This window comes from Carcharhinus amblyrhynchos, chromosome 6 (assembly GCF_965287045.1).
Source record: "Carcharhinus amblyrhynchos chromosome 6, sCarAmb.v2.hapA, whole genome shotgun sequence".
Taxonomy (NCBI): domain Eukaryota; kingdom Metazoa; phylum Chordata; class Chondrichthyes; order Carcharhiniformes; family Carcharhinidae; genus Carcharhinus; species Carcharhinus amblyrhynchos.
In genome coordinates this window covers 83171679-83186041 of record NC_137329.1, presented here as the reverse complement: position 1 = coordinate 83186041, position 14363 = coordinate 83171679, and the positions used below count along the sequence as shown (strand labels likewise).

At 44.5% G+C, this 14363-nt stretch overlaps 1 protein-coding gene across 4 annotated transcripts in view; it reads right to left on the bottom strand.

Annotated features, from left to right (window-relative positions):
* aass (aminoadipate-semialdehyde synthase) overlaps positions 1 to 8519 on the bottom strand; it is a 103161-nt gene extending 94642 nt beyond the window's left edge. For 2 of the 4 annotated variants that reach the window (XM_080190803.1, XM_080190806.1), the window contains exon 1: positions 8175 to 8518. The gene's annotated coding sequence lies outside the window, so the exon portion shown is untranslated. Of the gene's footprint in view, positions 1 to 880; positions 1093 to 8174 lie in introns of all 4 variants that reach the window. The other 2 variants (XM_080190804.1, XM_080190805.1) reach the window with 2 other exon arrangements.
* Positions 8520 to 14363: the final 5844 nt, after the last annotated feature.

Genomic DNA, 14363 nt, shown 5'->3' with positions numbered 1-14363 from the left:
TACGTAGCCATCGAAACTATGGTGTGAAAACCAAATTCATTTTGCATGAACTAGCAAGAAAGGAAAAACATTTTTAATTCGCTTTTGTGGGTTGGATTTAAACTCAGGAGGCGAGCGGGGAAAGAGTCTTCTTAACATTTGAAGAGCAGCGGGAAAGCAGCAGCACAAACTTGGAAAAGATGAGGGACAAGGGAAAGAACACCAGCTTGAATTGGGAAAGTGGATTAAGATACCAGTTACCTGGGTTCAAAGGGAGAAGAATGCTACGTTGAATTAATGAAGACGAAGAAGAGGAGTATCAGCATGAACTAGCAAGAAAAGTGTCTGAAAAGAGTGGTGATCTTTTGGGATTGCAGTGTCTGGATGAGCTGGAGCGTCACTATGAACTGTTTGGATATAGGACACTGACTGTTTGAAGTGCTGCTCCTGTGATTATCAATAATCCATTGATCTGTTTTACTCTTCTCATTTAAAATTAAAACTAACTAACTGAAGTACAAATGGGGTTAAGTTTACCAAAGTGCATCATTTTAATGCAAAGGAATTTGGATTTCTCAATTGAGTTTTCATGCACTGATGATTATTTCCTCCAATATACATTGTGGAATGTTATGTATATCTACATCTTAAGTGTACAAAGCCAGTGTAACTCCGTGCTTTCACATGTCAAGTGGACATGTGGCCCCAATTTTAACATCAAGTTGTGTCTGTTTTCAGGCTGATCACTGTGGAAAACAGCTAGTCACAGCCTTCCATTCAGAAAAGCACTCCTCTGCTTTTACCCTATGTCTTCTATGGGCAAGGCAGTTCTGTACCATCCTGCCAGTTCTCCACAGATCCTGTGTGATTTCACCTTTCCTACCAGTCTACCATGAGGTACCTTGTCAAAGGCTTTACTGAAGTCCTGCGCAGAGTCTTCCCTGGGTGCTGCTTCTGGAGTCTGTGCTCCTCCAGTGTCGTTATTAGTAGATGACCAGCTCCGCTGATTCCAACCCAATATAGCTCGGAGTCCGGTGAGAGATGATATGAGAGAGGGACAGTCAGAGAGAGTCAGGTTGGTACCATTGACACTGACCTACTGGCCTTCCGAACCTGGAAACAGACAGAGCCAGAGCTTCACCAGCAGTGATCACTCACTGCAGAACAGGACTAGCCCTAGTCCAGATCCTTGCCAACTTATATTCACTTCTAGCTTCCCATCCCTTTGCCTCTCTAACACTGGGGGTTCTGAGAGGTGGGTTCTATGCTGGTGGCACAATGGTTAGCACTGCTGCCCCACAGCACCAGGGACCTGGGTTTGTTTCCCAGCTTGGGTCACTTTCTGTGGGAGTCTACATGTTCTCCCCATGTCTGTATGGGTCTCCTGCGGGTGCTCTGGTTTCCTCCCACAGTCTGAAAGATGTGCCGGTTAGATGCTTTGGTCATGTTAAATTCTCCCTCAGTGTACCTAAACAGGTGCTGGATTGAGGGGACCAGGGGGATTTTCACAGTTGCATCAATACAGTGTTAATGTAAGCTTACTGTGACACTAATAATTAACTTAAAACTCATCCTCAATAGCCAGGGTCAACTAAATGGTGATGTCCGCTCTGGGAGCTCATGGATCGTGACTGGCAGATGTTGGCATCCTGGCAGAGAAACAAATCCCTAGACCCCGTGGAACCATACACCAAGCCCTGAGGATTCGTCGCATTCCTTGATTTTGAGACTGTAACATTATTAAGGGTTAACTCTTGATGGCCCATTAGTGTGAGAGCATGAGTCTCAGGAACGTTAAAGGGCACAATTGCCTTCTGTTTCAGGGAGAGGAAAAACTGAAAAGCACCATACTCATGCTGAGATCTCACTGCTGACATGCTTCTAGATGACAGCTACTTCGGAGGTTAAGAACTGCCCCCAGGGTGGACACCATGTTGTCTTTTCTTTTGGGGTCTCATTCACACCGCCTATTAGGCCCGGCTCCTTGACTCTCAACACAGGTCAGAACCCTCCCCGTACTCCCATGCCACAGATATCAGATTGACACAGCACTAAAAACTCACTTAAACAAGGCAGACAGCAGACTTCAGGACTATCCACACCAACTGTGACCCCCACCCCATCAATGTAGCCTTATGCCCCTGACAGCCACCCTGCTCTCTCAACCCTCCAACCACCCTCCAAAGCCACGACTATCCTTCCAAACCCCAGAGCCCCCCATTTCCTCTCCAGCACCCTCTATCTGTTCAACAAGGTTTCACTCGTCCCTTCCGCATTAGTGACCATTCTGCAGACATTGATCTATGAAGTAGCTTCAGACATTCTTTGAATTAACAGGCTCATGATTGCAGGTTGTTGATATGGAGCATCTGTGCGGCTGAAAGTATTGTGGCTAGTACGTACAGAGAGGTGGTCACATTGAAGGCTAAGATTCTCCCAGCAGGTAGGGAGTGGGTCACCAACACGCAGAGCAGGAGAGTGAGGCATACAGTGCAAGAAGCTCCTCTGGCCATTCCCCTGCAAAATCCATACACCACTTTGGATACTGTTGAGGGAAATGGCATCTCGGGGAAAGCAGCAACAGCCAAATCCATTGCACCATGGTTAGTTCTGCTGCAGAGAACAGAGGTAAAAAGTGTGAAATGCAATAGGTATAGGAGACTTAATTGTCAAGAGAATATATAGGCATTTCCATGACCAGCAACAAGATTACAGGATGGTATGTTGCCTCCTTGGTGCTCAGGTCAAGGATGTATTGGTGTGGTTGCAAGACATTCTGGAGGTGGAGGGTGAACAGCCAGTGGTTGTTGTACACATCAATACCAATGACATCAGTTAAAAAGGGATGAGGTCCTAAAAGCAAAATATAGGGAGTTAGGAAAAAAGTTGAGAAGCTGGACCTCAAAGGTAGTGATCTCAGGATTACTACAAGTGCCAAGTGTTAGTCAGAGATAGCAGGATAAATTGGATGAATACATGGCTAAAGAGATGATATGAGGGGGACGGTTTTAGATTCCTGGGGCATTGGGATTGGTTTCTGTGGGTGGTAGGACCAGTGTAAACTGAACAGCTTGCACCTAGGCAGGACCGCGATTGATGTCCGGAAGAGGATTTGCTACAGCAGTTGGGAAGGGTTTAAACTAAAATGGCAGGGGTGATGGGAACCTATGCAAGGAATCAAAGGCAGGGGAATCAAGGACAAAAACTAAAGACAGAAAGGAAATAAGAAAAGTGATTGTCAGAGAAACCAAGGGCCAGATTCATAAACGGCCTCAGTGAAAAATAGGAACGGGACCAGTAATGTTAAAAAGGTGAGAGAAAAGGCTTTGTGCGTTAATGCATGCAGCACTCGCAATAAAGTGGATGAATAAAACATGCAAATAGATGCAAATGGGTATGATATAGTCAGGATTACGGCGACATGGCTGCAGGGTGATCAGGGATGGGAACTGAATATCCAAGGATTCAGTTTTTAGGAAGGAACTGTGACAAAAAGCTAAAGGCGGTGGAGTTGCATTACGGTTATTGAGGAAGGATATTAGTCCCGAAAGTGTGGGATCTTTATGGATGGATCTAAGAAACACCAAGCGGCAAAAAAACATTAGTAGGCGTTGTATACAGACCTCCAAACTGCAGTGGTGATATTGGGAATGACATTAAACAGGAAATAGGAGGTGTGTCCTATTTTAATCAGCATATAGATTGTGCAAATTAGTCACAATACCATAGAGATGGAATTCCTGCAATGTATACGGGGTGACTTCCTGAGCCAATAGGTTGAGGAACCAACTAGAGAGCAGGGCATTCTACACTGGGTAGTGTGTAATGAGAAAGGAATAATTGTCAATCTAGTTGTGCAAGACCCCTTGTGGATGAGCGATCATAACATGACAGAATATTTCATCAAGATGAAGAGTGATGTAGTTGATTCTGAGACTAGGATCCTGAATCTCAGTAAAGGAAACTACAATATGAGGCATAAATTGGTTATGATAGATTGTGAAACACTACTTAAAAGGATGATAGCTTGCAATGGCAAACATTCAGAGAGCATATGCGTGAACTGCAACATTTGTTAATCCCTGCCTAATGCTAAAGTAAAACCAGAAAGGCAGCCAAACCATGGCTTACAAAGGAAATTAAAGATGGTATTAGATCTAAGCGAGAGGCATACAAATTGGCCAAGATAACGGACCTGAGGATTGCGAACACTTTAGAATTCAGCAAAGGGGGACTATGGGATTGACTAAGAAGCGGGAAATAAGAGTACGAGAATAGGCTTGTGGGAACATTAAAAACTGACTGTAAAAATTTATATAGGTATGTGAACAGAAAAAGATTGGTGAAGATAAATGTTGGTCCTTTACAGTCAGAAACAGGGGCATTTATAATGGGGAACAAAGAAATGGCTGAGCAACTGAATATATACTTTGGTTTTATCTTCACAAAGGAGGACACAAATAAGATTCCAGAAATGTAGGGGAGTAAAGGGTTTAATAAGAGGGAGGAACTGACAGAGATCAGTTTTAGTAAAGAATTGGTGTTGGGGAAACTGATGGGATTGAAGGCCGATAAATCCCCAGGGCCTGATAATTTACATTCCAGAGTACTTAAGGAAGTGGCCTGAGAAATAGTGGATGCATTGGTGAACATCTTCCAAGATTCTACAGACTCTGGAACAGTTCCTACAGACTGGATGGTAGCTAATTTAATCCCACTATTTAAAAAGGTGGGTAGAGAGAAAACAGGAAATTATAGACCAGTAAGCCTGACATTGGTAATGGGGAAAATTCTATAATCAATTACAAAAATTTCATAGTAAAACACTTGGAAAACAGAGGCAGGATCGGACAGAGTTAGCACAGGTTTATGGAAGGGGAAATCATGCTCGACAAATCTACTGGAATTCTTTGAGGATGGAATTGGTACAGTGGATGAGGGAGGAGCCAAAGGATATGGTTTATTTGGACTTTCACTAGGCTTTGGACGAAGTCCCACACAAGAGATTCGCATATAAATTAAAGTGCATAGGATTGGTGTTAGTGTATGGAAATGGATAGAAAACTGGTTGGCAGACAGGAAACAAAAAGCAGGAATAAATTGGTCTTTTTGTAAATGGCATGCAGTGATTAGTGGAAAATCACAGCGATCAGAGCTGGGAACACCTGATATTCATTACATATATATATATAAATGATTTAGATGAGGGAACTAAATGTAATATTTCCAAATTTGCAAATGACACAAAACTGGGTGGGTGAGTTATGATGAGGACTCCGTGATCATTCAACGTGACTTGAAGAAGCTGAGTGAGTAGGCAAATGAATGGCAGATGCACTATATTTTGACAAATGTGAGGTTATCCATTTTGTTGGCAAAAAAGGAAGGTAGATTACCACCTGAATTGCCTTCAACTGGAAGAGGAAACTGTGCATTGAGACCTGGATATCCTCTTACACCAGTCACTTAAGGTAAGCTTGCTGGCTGCAAAGAAAGGCAAACGGTGTGTTGGCCTTCATAGAGAGAAGCTTCAAGTGCAGCAGCAGGGATGTTTTGTTGAAATTATACAGGGCCTTGGTGAGGCCACACCTGGAATATTGTGTGCAGTTTCAATTTCCTTATCTGAAGAAGGACATTCTCCCTCTAAAGGGAGTGTAGATAAGGTTTACCAGACGGATTCCTGGCATAGCAGAACAAATGTATTAGGAGAGATTGAGTCAGATAGGATTGTGTTCATTGGAATTCAGAAGAATAAGGGGGAATCTCATAGAAACTTATAAAATTCTAACAGGACTAGGCAAGAAGAATGTTCCTGATAATCGGAGTGTCCAGAACCAAGGGTCACAGTCTGAGGATATAAGGTCGACCATTTAGGACAGAGATGAGGAGAAATTTCTTCACCCAGAGAACGGTCAGCCTATTCATTACCACAGAAAATAGTTGAGGCCAAAACATTGTGGGCTGAATTTTCCTGTCCCATCCACAATGGAAATCATAGCGGGCAGGACATAGACCATGCAAAGGTCTGTTGACTTCAGACTGGATTTTCTGGCCTTGGGATGAGCATGGCCAGAAAATCCTGCCCTGTATGTTTTCAAGAAGCAGTTGAATATAGCATTTTGAGCAAAGTGGATCAAAGGATATGGGAAGGGAAGGCGGGATCAGGCTGTTGAGTTTGATGATCACACTGAATGCCTGGGAAGGCTCATAAGGGCAAATGGCCTCCTCCTGCTCCTACTTTTTATATTTCTGCAGAATACCCTCGACCTGCGTAACTGTGTGCCAATCTGAGCACTAACGGCACACAGTAATCTTTTGAGGCGTGTATATAGTTTTTAAGTATTGAAATGTAATCATGGTAATTAGTACAAATATGTAAATATTGAGACACGGACATAGTTTTTTTTAAGTACTGAAATGTAGTCACTGTAGTTTGGACAGATCTGCAAAAATGTTTTGATTCCGCATTGTTTTGCTACTCGAAGCCCTGTACATTGTAAAAAATTACTTGAGATTTTTATGAATAAAGTATATTTTTGGAAAAAAAAATTTCTATGTTAAAATCAAAAATGACCAGGCAGAATCAGGGGGAGATTCACCCTCTACTATACTGTGTGTTGTGAGAATACTTGACAATTAGAAATATAAACATCACTATTTCAGGAATCAGACAGTGATTGGAATGTTCTGTTATTGCTGCCAGTTGTAATAATGAGGAGCTTTGGTGAGGCCACATCTGGAATATTGTGAAGGAAGATGAAGAATAACTAGCTGTTTGTAATTATGTGTTAGCACGGGGATCAATCCCTTTAAAATTGTGTGAAATGCAACCCTACATTCTCAGTCACAGACTGCTCCTTACTCTAACACTTTTACTGCTTACGTCAACTTCACTTTTACTTAAAACATGGAGGTGACCGAGAACAAGATGGAATACTGGCATGGAGAACAGAACTGGATGGCAGCAGGACCTCATACCAACACCCTTTTAATGATTTTGGCTTCTCAGACTGCTTTGCACGCAAAGTTTGTAGACAGAACGGTGTGAGAGATGGTCAACTTGGAGAAACTTCCAAACTAAGAAATAAAATATTTCCATTTCACTTTATCAACATATTCACTGCCACAACCGACATTTACTGCCACAACCAACATTGCCAAAGCTAATTATCATCTCACTGCAATTTGAGAGAGTTTGCAAGTCACTTGCTTCACTTCCTACATTACCAGAAAGATAACATTAATCTGGGGTTCCCCAGGTTGTGAGACGTAAATGAAAGCTTTTCTCTCTCACACTCTCTTTCCACACCCCAGGTCAGACTAAATCTTCCCAGAGAAATGGTTGAGCGGTGATGCCAAAAGTGGATAGGGTTCAGAAGGCCTGGTAGGTACAAACTTGACACAGTCAAGAATTTGCATGTCTCCAGCGCCTCTAATACACTAAGTATTATGGTAACAGGAGCTTGGCGCTGTTCCATAGCGCAAGGGGCACAGTCAAAATAGTTGGTTTTAAGAAATATTTTATAGGGAAAAAAGCAGATAATGTGAACAGGTTCCAAAGTCTCAGGCTGGCCTTTGCACCACACCAAGCAAGAATCTTCTCTTTCCTTCATTCCATTTTAAAAGTTACTATTGCTCCACAACCCTCTATATTTTGTCCCTGTTTGTATCCAGAACTTGGCATGTACAACGCACCTAAACAGCGTGTCCTGTTTTAACTCACAGGAAGTGAAAACATGTATGAGGAAACACTTTCCCATCCTGAGAGATTACTGCAGGCTCTGATTCTAAATATAGCGGGGACTGACGGCAGCAAGCGAGGCTTTAAAGGGCAGGGGCTGCGAGGCCACAAGCAGCTCCTTGAAATGACTGCGCCATTTGCCCATTTCACAACGGCTCCTGCAGTTTGAGCCACTGCCACCCCTGCTGTCCCACCGGGAAGGCTGGAGATTGGTGACGGACGCACTGTAATAGGTCTGAAAAATCAAACGTGTCGCAGAGGAGAAGTGAATCACGTACCCGGGGGCCGGCTGCGGCCAGGAAGGGAGGGAGGGAGGACAAGAGGGAGGGAAGACAGAGGGAGGGAGAGGACACAGAGAGAAGGAGAAGGGCGACAGAGGGAGGGAGGACAAAGAGGGAGCAGACAGAGAGAGAGAATCTGCAGCAAGTTGTGGGTCTCAGTAACAAACACTCACCTCACAGTTGAGCGGAGAGCAGGATTTGACAGGATCAGGAATGAGGAGCTATTTGCAGAGCGATACGAAACTGATTCCGCTCTCACAGGCAGCCAATGGTGTATCAACGCGATGCACTGCCTCCTCAGTCATATGGCATGCCTGGTAATCTCAGCAGGGAATCCGAACCAGCAAAGGTGTGTGTGCTCCTGGGCACCACCCTCATTGACTTCTTCTGGTGTTAAAGACAAAATATCTCCAACTGTTACATGACATGTTTGCTACTTGTAAGGAGCTGAAACATGAGGTTTACCGCAACTCTCTGCAACCTCCAGCCGAAGGTCTGCCAACATTTTTTGTTTACATCTCAAGTTTCCAGCTTTTTTTGTACACACACTGACCGCGCAGCACAGAAATGGGATGTTCCACCCAATCACTCGGTGTGCTGAATATTCGTACTCCACACAGATCTCCACCAATCTCACCCAGTGACTCCCAAGGTCACAGGCCACTGGTGACCCGCGAGGATTCTGCAGGAGAATGAGAGGATAGTGAACTTAGAGAGAGAGAGAGCAAGATGTATTGCGATGGCTTGAAGCTTTTATTCGCAGACCAGCAAGTTTAATGGGCCAATCCTTGTACAAATTCAGGAAGTTCTTAAAATGAAAAGAGAGGCGAAAGCCATTTGGGGGAAGCAAACAATGAGTCAACCATCTTAGAGTTTCTCAATTCTTTGCTTATTGCTGGCTGATATGTGGGGCGATGGGGGAAAGGTAAGATGCTCTGTCAGAGAGTCAGTACAGATTCGATGGGCTAAATGGCCTCCTTCTGCACTGTAGGAATTCTATGATTCTATGAATTTGCCAGTCAGTTTGTACATGAATAGTGATAGGTGTTGTTAACATGTTACTTTTCCAGCAAAATATGACTCATATGACAGTGAAATGTAGTAGATTGTTCTGAAATATTGTTCCACAACAGCTGACACCTCATCTTAAAGGGCCAATTGTACTATGTGGCTATTCAGGGGCTTCCCCCACACTCTTCTGTTGAGTGAGTTCAAAAGGACAAAAAGAAAGAGGGAGGACAGAGGGAGATGTTCTGTTTATGTATATAATTTACTCAGAAACAAATCATTCTTTGTCTCGTGAGCCTATTAGCAGCAAATGTGATAGCGAAACCATCTCTAATGGGACGAGCTATGATCACTGACAGTCTTAATGGGGGAGAAGGAGGATTTCAGGGAGTAAAGAAGAGAGAGAAGGTGCAGAGAAGAAGAGGATCCAGGGAGGAAGGGTGTCCAGAGCCAGGGAAGAAAGTCAGAGGCTGGCAGGGAGAGGGGGAGGGGTGTAAAAGCTACAGGGCCTGGTTGGGAGGGGAGATTGTGAAGGGACTTTTTAGTTGATAGTAAACTCCCAAGCTTTCGGGGTTTGCCCCTTTGTCAGGTGAATGGAGAGTTCTGGCCTCAGACAGAGCATATAACAGCACACACAGATTACTGATTAGAATGCAAATCTTTACAACTAACCTGCTATTCAAGTCTTAAAGATGCAGACAATGTGAGTGGAAAGAGCATTAGGCATATGTTAAAGAGATGTGTATTGTCTCCAGACAGTACAGTAAGTGAGGTTTTGCAAACCCAGGCAAGTCATGGGGGTTACAGATATTGCGACATGAACCCAAGATCCCGGTTGAGACAGTCCTCATGTGTGCGGAACTTGGCTATCAGTCTCTGCTCAGCGACACAGCTGTCATGTGTCATGAAGGCTGTCTTGGAGAACGCTTACCCGAACGCCTGTGACTGCTGAAGTGTTCACCAACAGGAAGGGAACAGTCTTGCCTATCACAAGACTGTCGCAACATGTTGCACTATCTGTAACCTCCATGACTTGCCTGGGTTTGCAAAACCTCACTTACTGTACTGTCTGGAGACAATACACATCTCTTTAACCTATGCCTAATGCTCTTTCCACTCACATTGTTTGCCTCTTTAAGACTTGAATAGCAGGTTAGCTGTAAAGACTTGCATTCTAATCTGTAATCTGTGTGTGCTGTTATATGCTCTGTCTGAGGCCAGAACTCTCCATTCACCGGACGAAGGAGCAAACCCCGAAAGCTTGTGAGTTTACTATCAAATAAATTGGTTGGACTGAAACTTGGTGTTGTGAGACTTCTTACTTTGTTTATCCCAGTCCAACGCCTGCATCTCCACATCAAGCAACTTTTTACCAGGGGTTTGTGAAAGAGAGAGAGAGTGCAAGAGGGAGTGTGTGTGTGAGAGAGAGAATGAAAGAGGGAATGCATGAGAAGAAGGGAGTGCGCATGCTGCGAGAGGGAGTATATGTGTATGTGTATGAGAGAGGGAGAAGGTGTGAATGTGTGTGTGAGAGAGAGAGAAAATGAGTGCATGAATTTGAGAGAGTGTGTAATGTCCTAACTATGTTAGGAGCTGTGGGTTTTAAACAAATAGAAAAGAATGTGGTTTGCCCTTGTAGAGCAGATTTTATTAAAAGTGACGTTCTCTGCACTGCACAGAGTACAAACTGAAATTAAAAGCAGGAAACTGTTAAATATTCCAATTGTGTCACCATCTAATCATGTGATCAATTATTAAAGCAGCCATGCAATGATGCATAGGATCAATAATAATTCAGGCACAGCTAATAAGAAAATCAATCAGGAGGACATCTATTCCTCTTTGGTTGTATCCAACATTCTAGAATTTGGCTGACCTTGAGTCTGGAAGTATGATTTGAAATTTGAACTTCAGTAGCCACTTCTTCTCTTGGGATTAATTCTGCATCATTTGCACATGGTACAACAGCAGAAACACAATCATCAGGCAACTCAGATTCAACTAAGTCTTCCGCTGTAATATTCACAACACTAGGAACTAAAGAACTTGATACTTCTGGAGATTATTCAGACAAGCCATTTCAAAGTGACAACAATTGATCAGCAGGGTGTCACTAAACTAGTTAATCTTCAGTTTGAACTGTGTAACAAATTGGACCTTTTTTTTGCTAAAACTACAGCTGGTACCCATTTCTCACTTATGGCAATAATTACTTGCTAACATTCAATCACTTTGTCGAAATGAGTGCTGTTTTGCCCTTGAGTCTTGTCTGGCAACTTGAGATTGTTGTTTATGCCCTACTATCTCTGAAGTTTTTGGAAGTAATACGTAGTTCTCAACTTTCACTTTAAGAATAGTATTGCAGGTGAGCATTGTGTAGTCACATGAATGGGGTCAATATCAGCAGCGGCCAGTTCACGGGATTCGTACTGGGCAACTATGTCTCCCAGCCTAAGTTTTTCTTGCAACAACAGATCCATGCTGAAAATCAGCGTAACCGCTATTTGCATTCATTAATATACCTTAACATCTCATTGATGGGTCCGTGACTAGAATCCCCTGCTGACTCTGTCCAACATCAAAATGGATGTAATAGCCTGCCTGCTTCATGCAAGGCATCTGTCACCTGGTGAACACATCAGTGGACGGAGGCCTGTGAGATTCCACAGAGGTTGCCATTGGGTGCCTGGAATGACCCTGTTGCACAGAAATTCAGTTCCACTGTCACCTTATCTTCTACTGGGAGTGAGTGGCCTCCCCTTCCCTGAAATGCCAGGTGTGTGAGTGCCTCACTCACTAGGTGGAGCCAGCGACAGCACATGACCTCCAACAGCCCCTCAGATGATATCCTGATCTGGTACTGCCTAGGCTTTTACATCCTCCTTCTCCTGATCACCCTTTCAGGATCCTGCTCTCCCACCTCATGGCCATCAGTGGCAGCCCCCTGCCCTCCTTCCTGAGGGTCTGCCACTGGCTGCTCTTGGAGTGGCCTTCCTACACCTCCTCCTCCTCAGCTGTCACCATGATGGCCAGCTGTAGACCAATCAGACTGAGATCCATTTTGCACAGTGGGGGTTAGAGAGAGAGTGATTGATAGATACATGTCATTGCTTACAACAACCCCAGCACCAACCCCACCCCTTTCCTCACTGGGACCAGTACTCCCACTTGTGGATGCTGGCAACACTACACAGTCTGTGGTGCCATGTGTCACCTGCTTCGATTGCCTGTCATTGGCATCGTGAACACGGCAGGCAGGGAGAGAGAGAACACAGGTTGGTTTGCAGGCGTGGCCATTGTGCTCCATTGAGCCATCGCCATGAGTGTAACTACAGAGGGTGGGTGCCTGGAACTCGCTGCTGGGGGAGGTAGTGGAAGCAGATACGATAGTGACTTTTAAGGGGCATCTTGACAAATACATGAATAGGTTGGGAATGGAGGGATACAGTCCCCAGAAAGGTTAGGGTGTTTTAGTTCAGTCGGGCACCCCATCCTCTGTGTAAAAAACTTGCCTCATACATCTCCTTTAAACCTTGCCCCTCGTATCTTAAACCTATGTCCCCTAATAATTGACTCTTCCACCCTTGGAAAAAGCTTCTGACTATCCACTCTATCCATGCCACTCATAATCTTGTAGACTTTTATCAGGTCGCTCCTCAACCTCCGTCATTCCAGTGAGGACAAACCAAGTTTCTCTAACCTTTCTTCATAACTAATGCCCTCCATGCTGGGCAACATCCTGGTAAATCTTTTCTGTACCCTGTCCAAAGACTCCACATCCTTCTGGTAGTGTGGTGTCCAGAATTGAACACTATGGTTGGTGCAGGCTTGGAGGGCTGAAGGGCCTGTTCCCATGTTGTAATTTTTTTTGTTCTTTATAAGTGGGATTGAAAGCATGATGTATGGAAGGGCATGGGGTGCAGTGAGTGTCAGGGTTAGGGAGCTTGTGTTGGCCGTTTCGGGGAAATGGGGTCCCTAGTGTGGGGTGCTGATTGGTGGGGTGCCACAGGGGTTGGAGGTGGAACTGGGGGGCACAGTTGGTGGCTGCCCTTGAGGTGTTTGGGAATGGTTTGACATTGTAAGTACAGCACATGTACAGGTTTCAGAATGGGTTTCACACTCATCCTTGCTGCCTGAAGATTCATTTTCTTCCGGTACTGGTCTCCGGACTGAGGTGTCAATGTCCTGGCATTCACAACTACAGCCACTGCCTCCCATAACATACTTGCTGCACGATCCCTTGGGTGACAGCCCTGAGTGGGGTACAACAGCTGGCATCTCTTCTCCATTGCATCCAGCAGGCGGGCCCGCTCATTCGTGGAAAATCTAGAGCACTTTTCTTGGGGCCATCTTCCTGGCATGACTGCCTGTGTGTCCATAATTGCAGTTTATATACAGCTCAAGCTTGTTAAGGGAGTCCAGCTGCAGTCAGTTTGGGCCAGTTATGGGCCCATTGGTTAAATTTCAATGTGAATAATGTCAAGGCAACCTAGAATAGAGGATGAACCATCTCCAAAGGTGCTGATTGGATTAACTCAACAAGCTACTGTGTCCAGTGCTCAAGGCTCTCACGCAATGAGGGGAATGTTCACAGGCAGGGGATGTGCATGGTGGCACAGCACTCTGTGTGTGAAGGGGAACAGGGGAGGCCAGCAAAATCTGGATCAGTGGGGGATGGGGAGGCCGGGAGGCCAGTGATGTCTGAGTCAGCAGAGGATGTGAGGCCAGCGATGTCTGGGTCAGCGGGGGATGGGGAGGCCGGTGGGCCACTGAAGTCTGGGTCAGCGGGGGATGGGAGGTCAGCATCAAACCACTGGATGATCTCATGGAAAACTACCATAGACCACATGGAGAAGCAATTCTACTGTTTGTCCACTCAACTCTACATTGACCATGATGTAGCCTTTTAGTGGCACAATCTCTTCTGAGTATGTCCTTAAAATCACAGCTTTTGTTGGTATGTAGTCCCAAGAATTAAAGACAGTGGCACCACTATTAATCTCCACCTTAATATGTTGTCTACTTCAGAATCACCCATTATCTAATTCATCCTGCATGATTAGACGTTTAGTTGGAGCTCTTTGTCATATCTCTGGAAATTTGCTTCTTCACAGACATAATTCTTCCATGTTATAAATTCTTTTTTGTAGAATGCAACTTGTTCTTCCTGTTGAAGGTGCACAGATTCTTCTGAATGTTCTTCTCAGGGAAAGCTGGTATAGCACAACAAGCTATTGTAATGTGACCCATTTTGTGACAATTCTTGCATTGACAATCCTTGCTCCAACATTCACTCGCTGCATGGTCCATTTTGACACATCTGTGACACACTTGTTGCTGTTTTCACTTCTTAT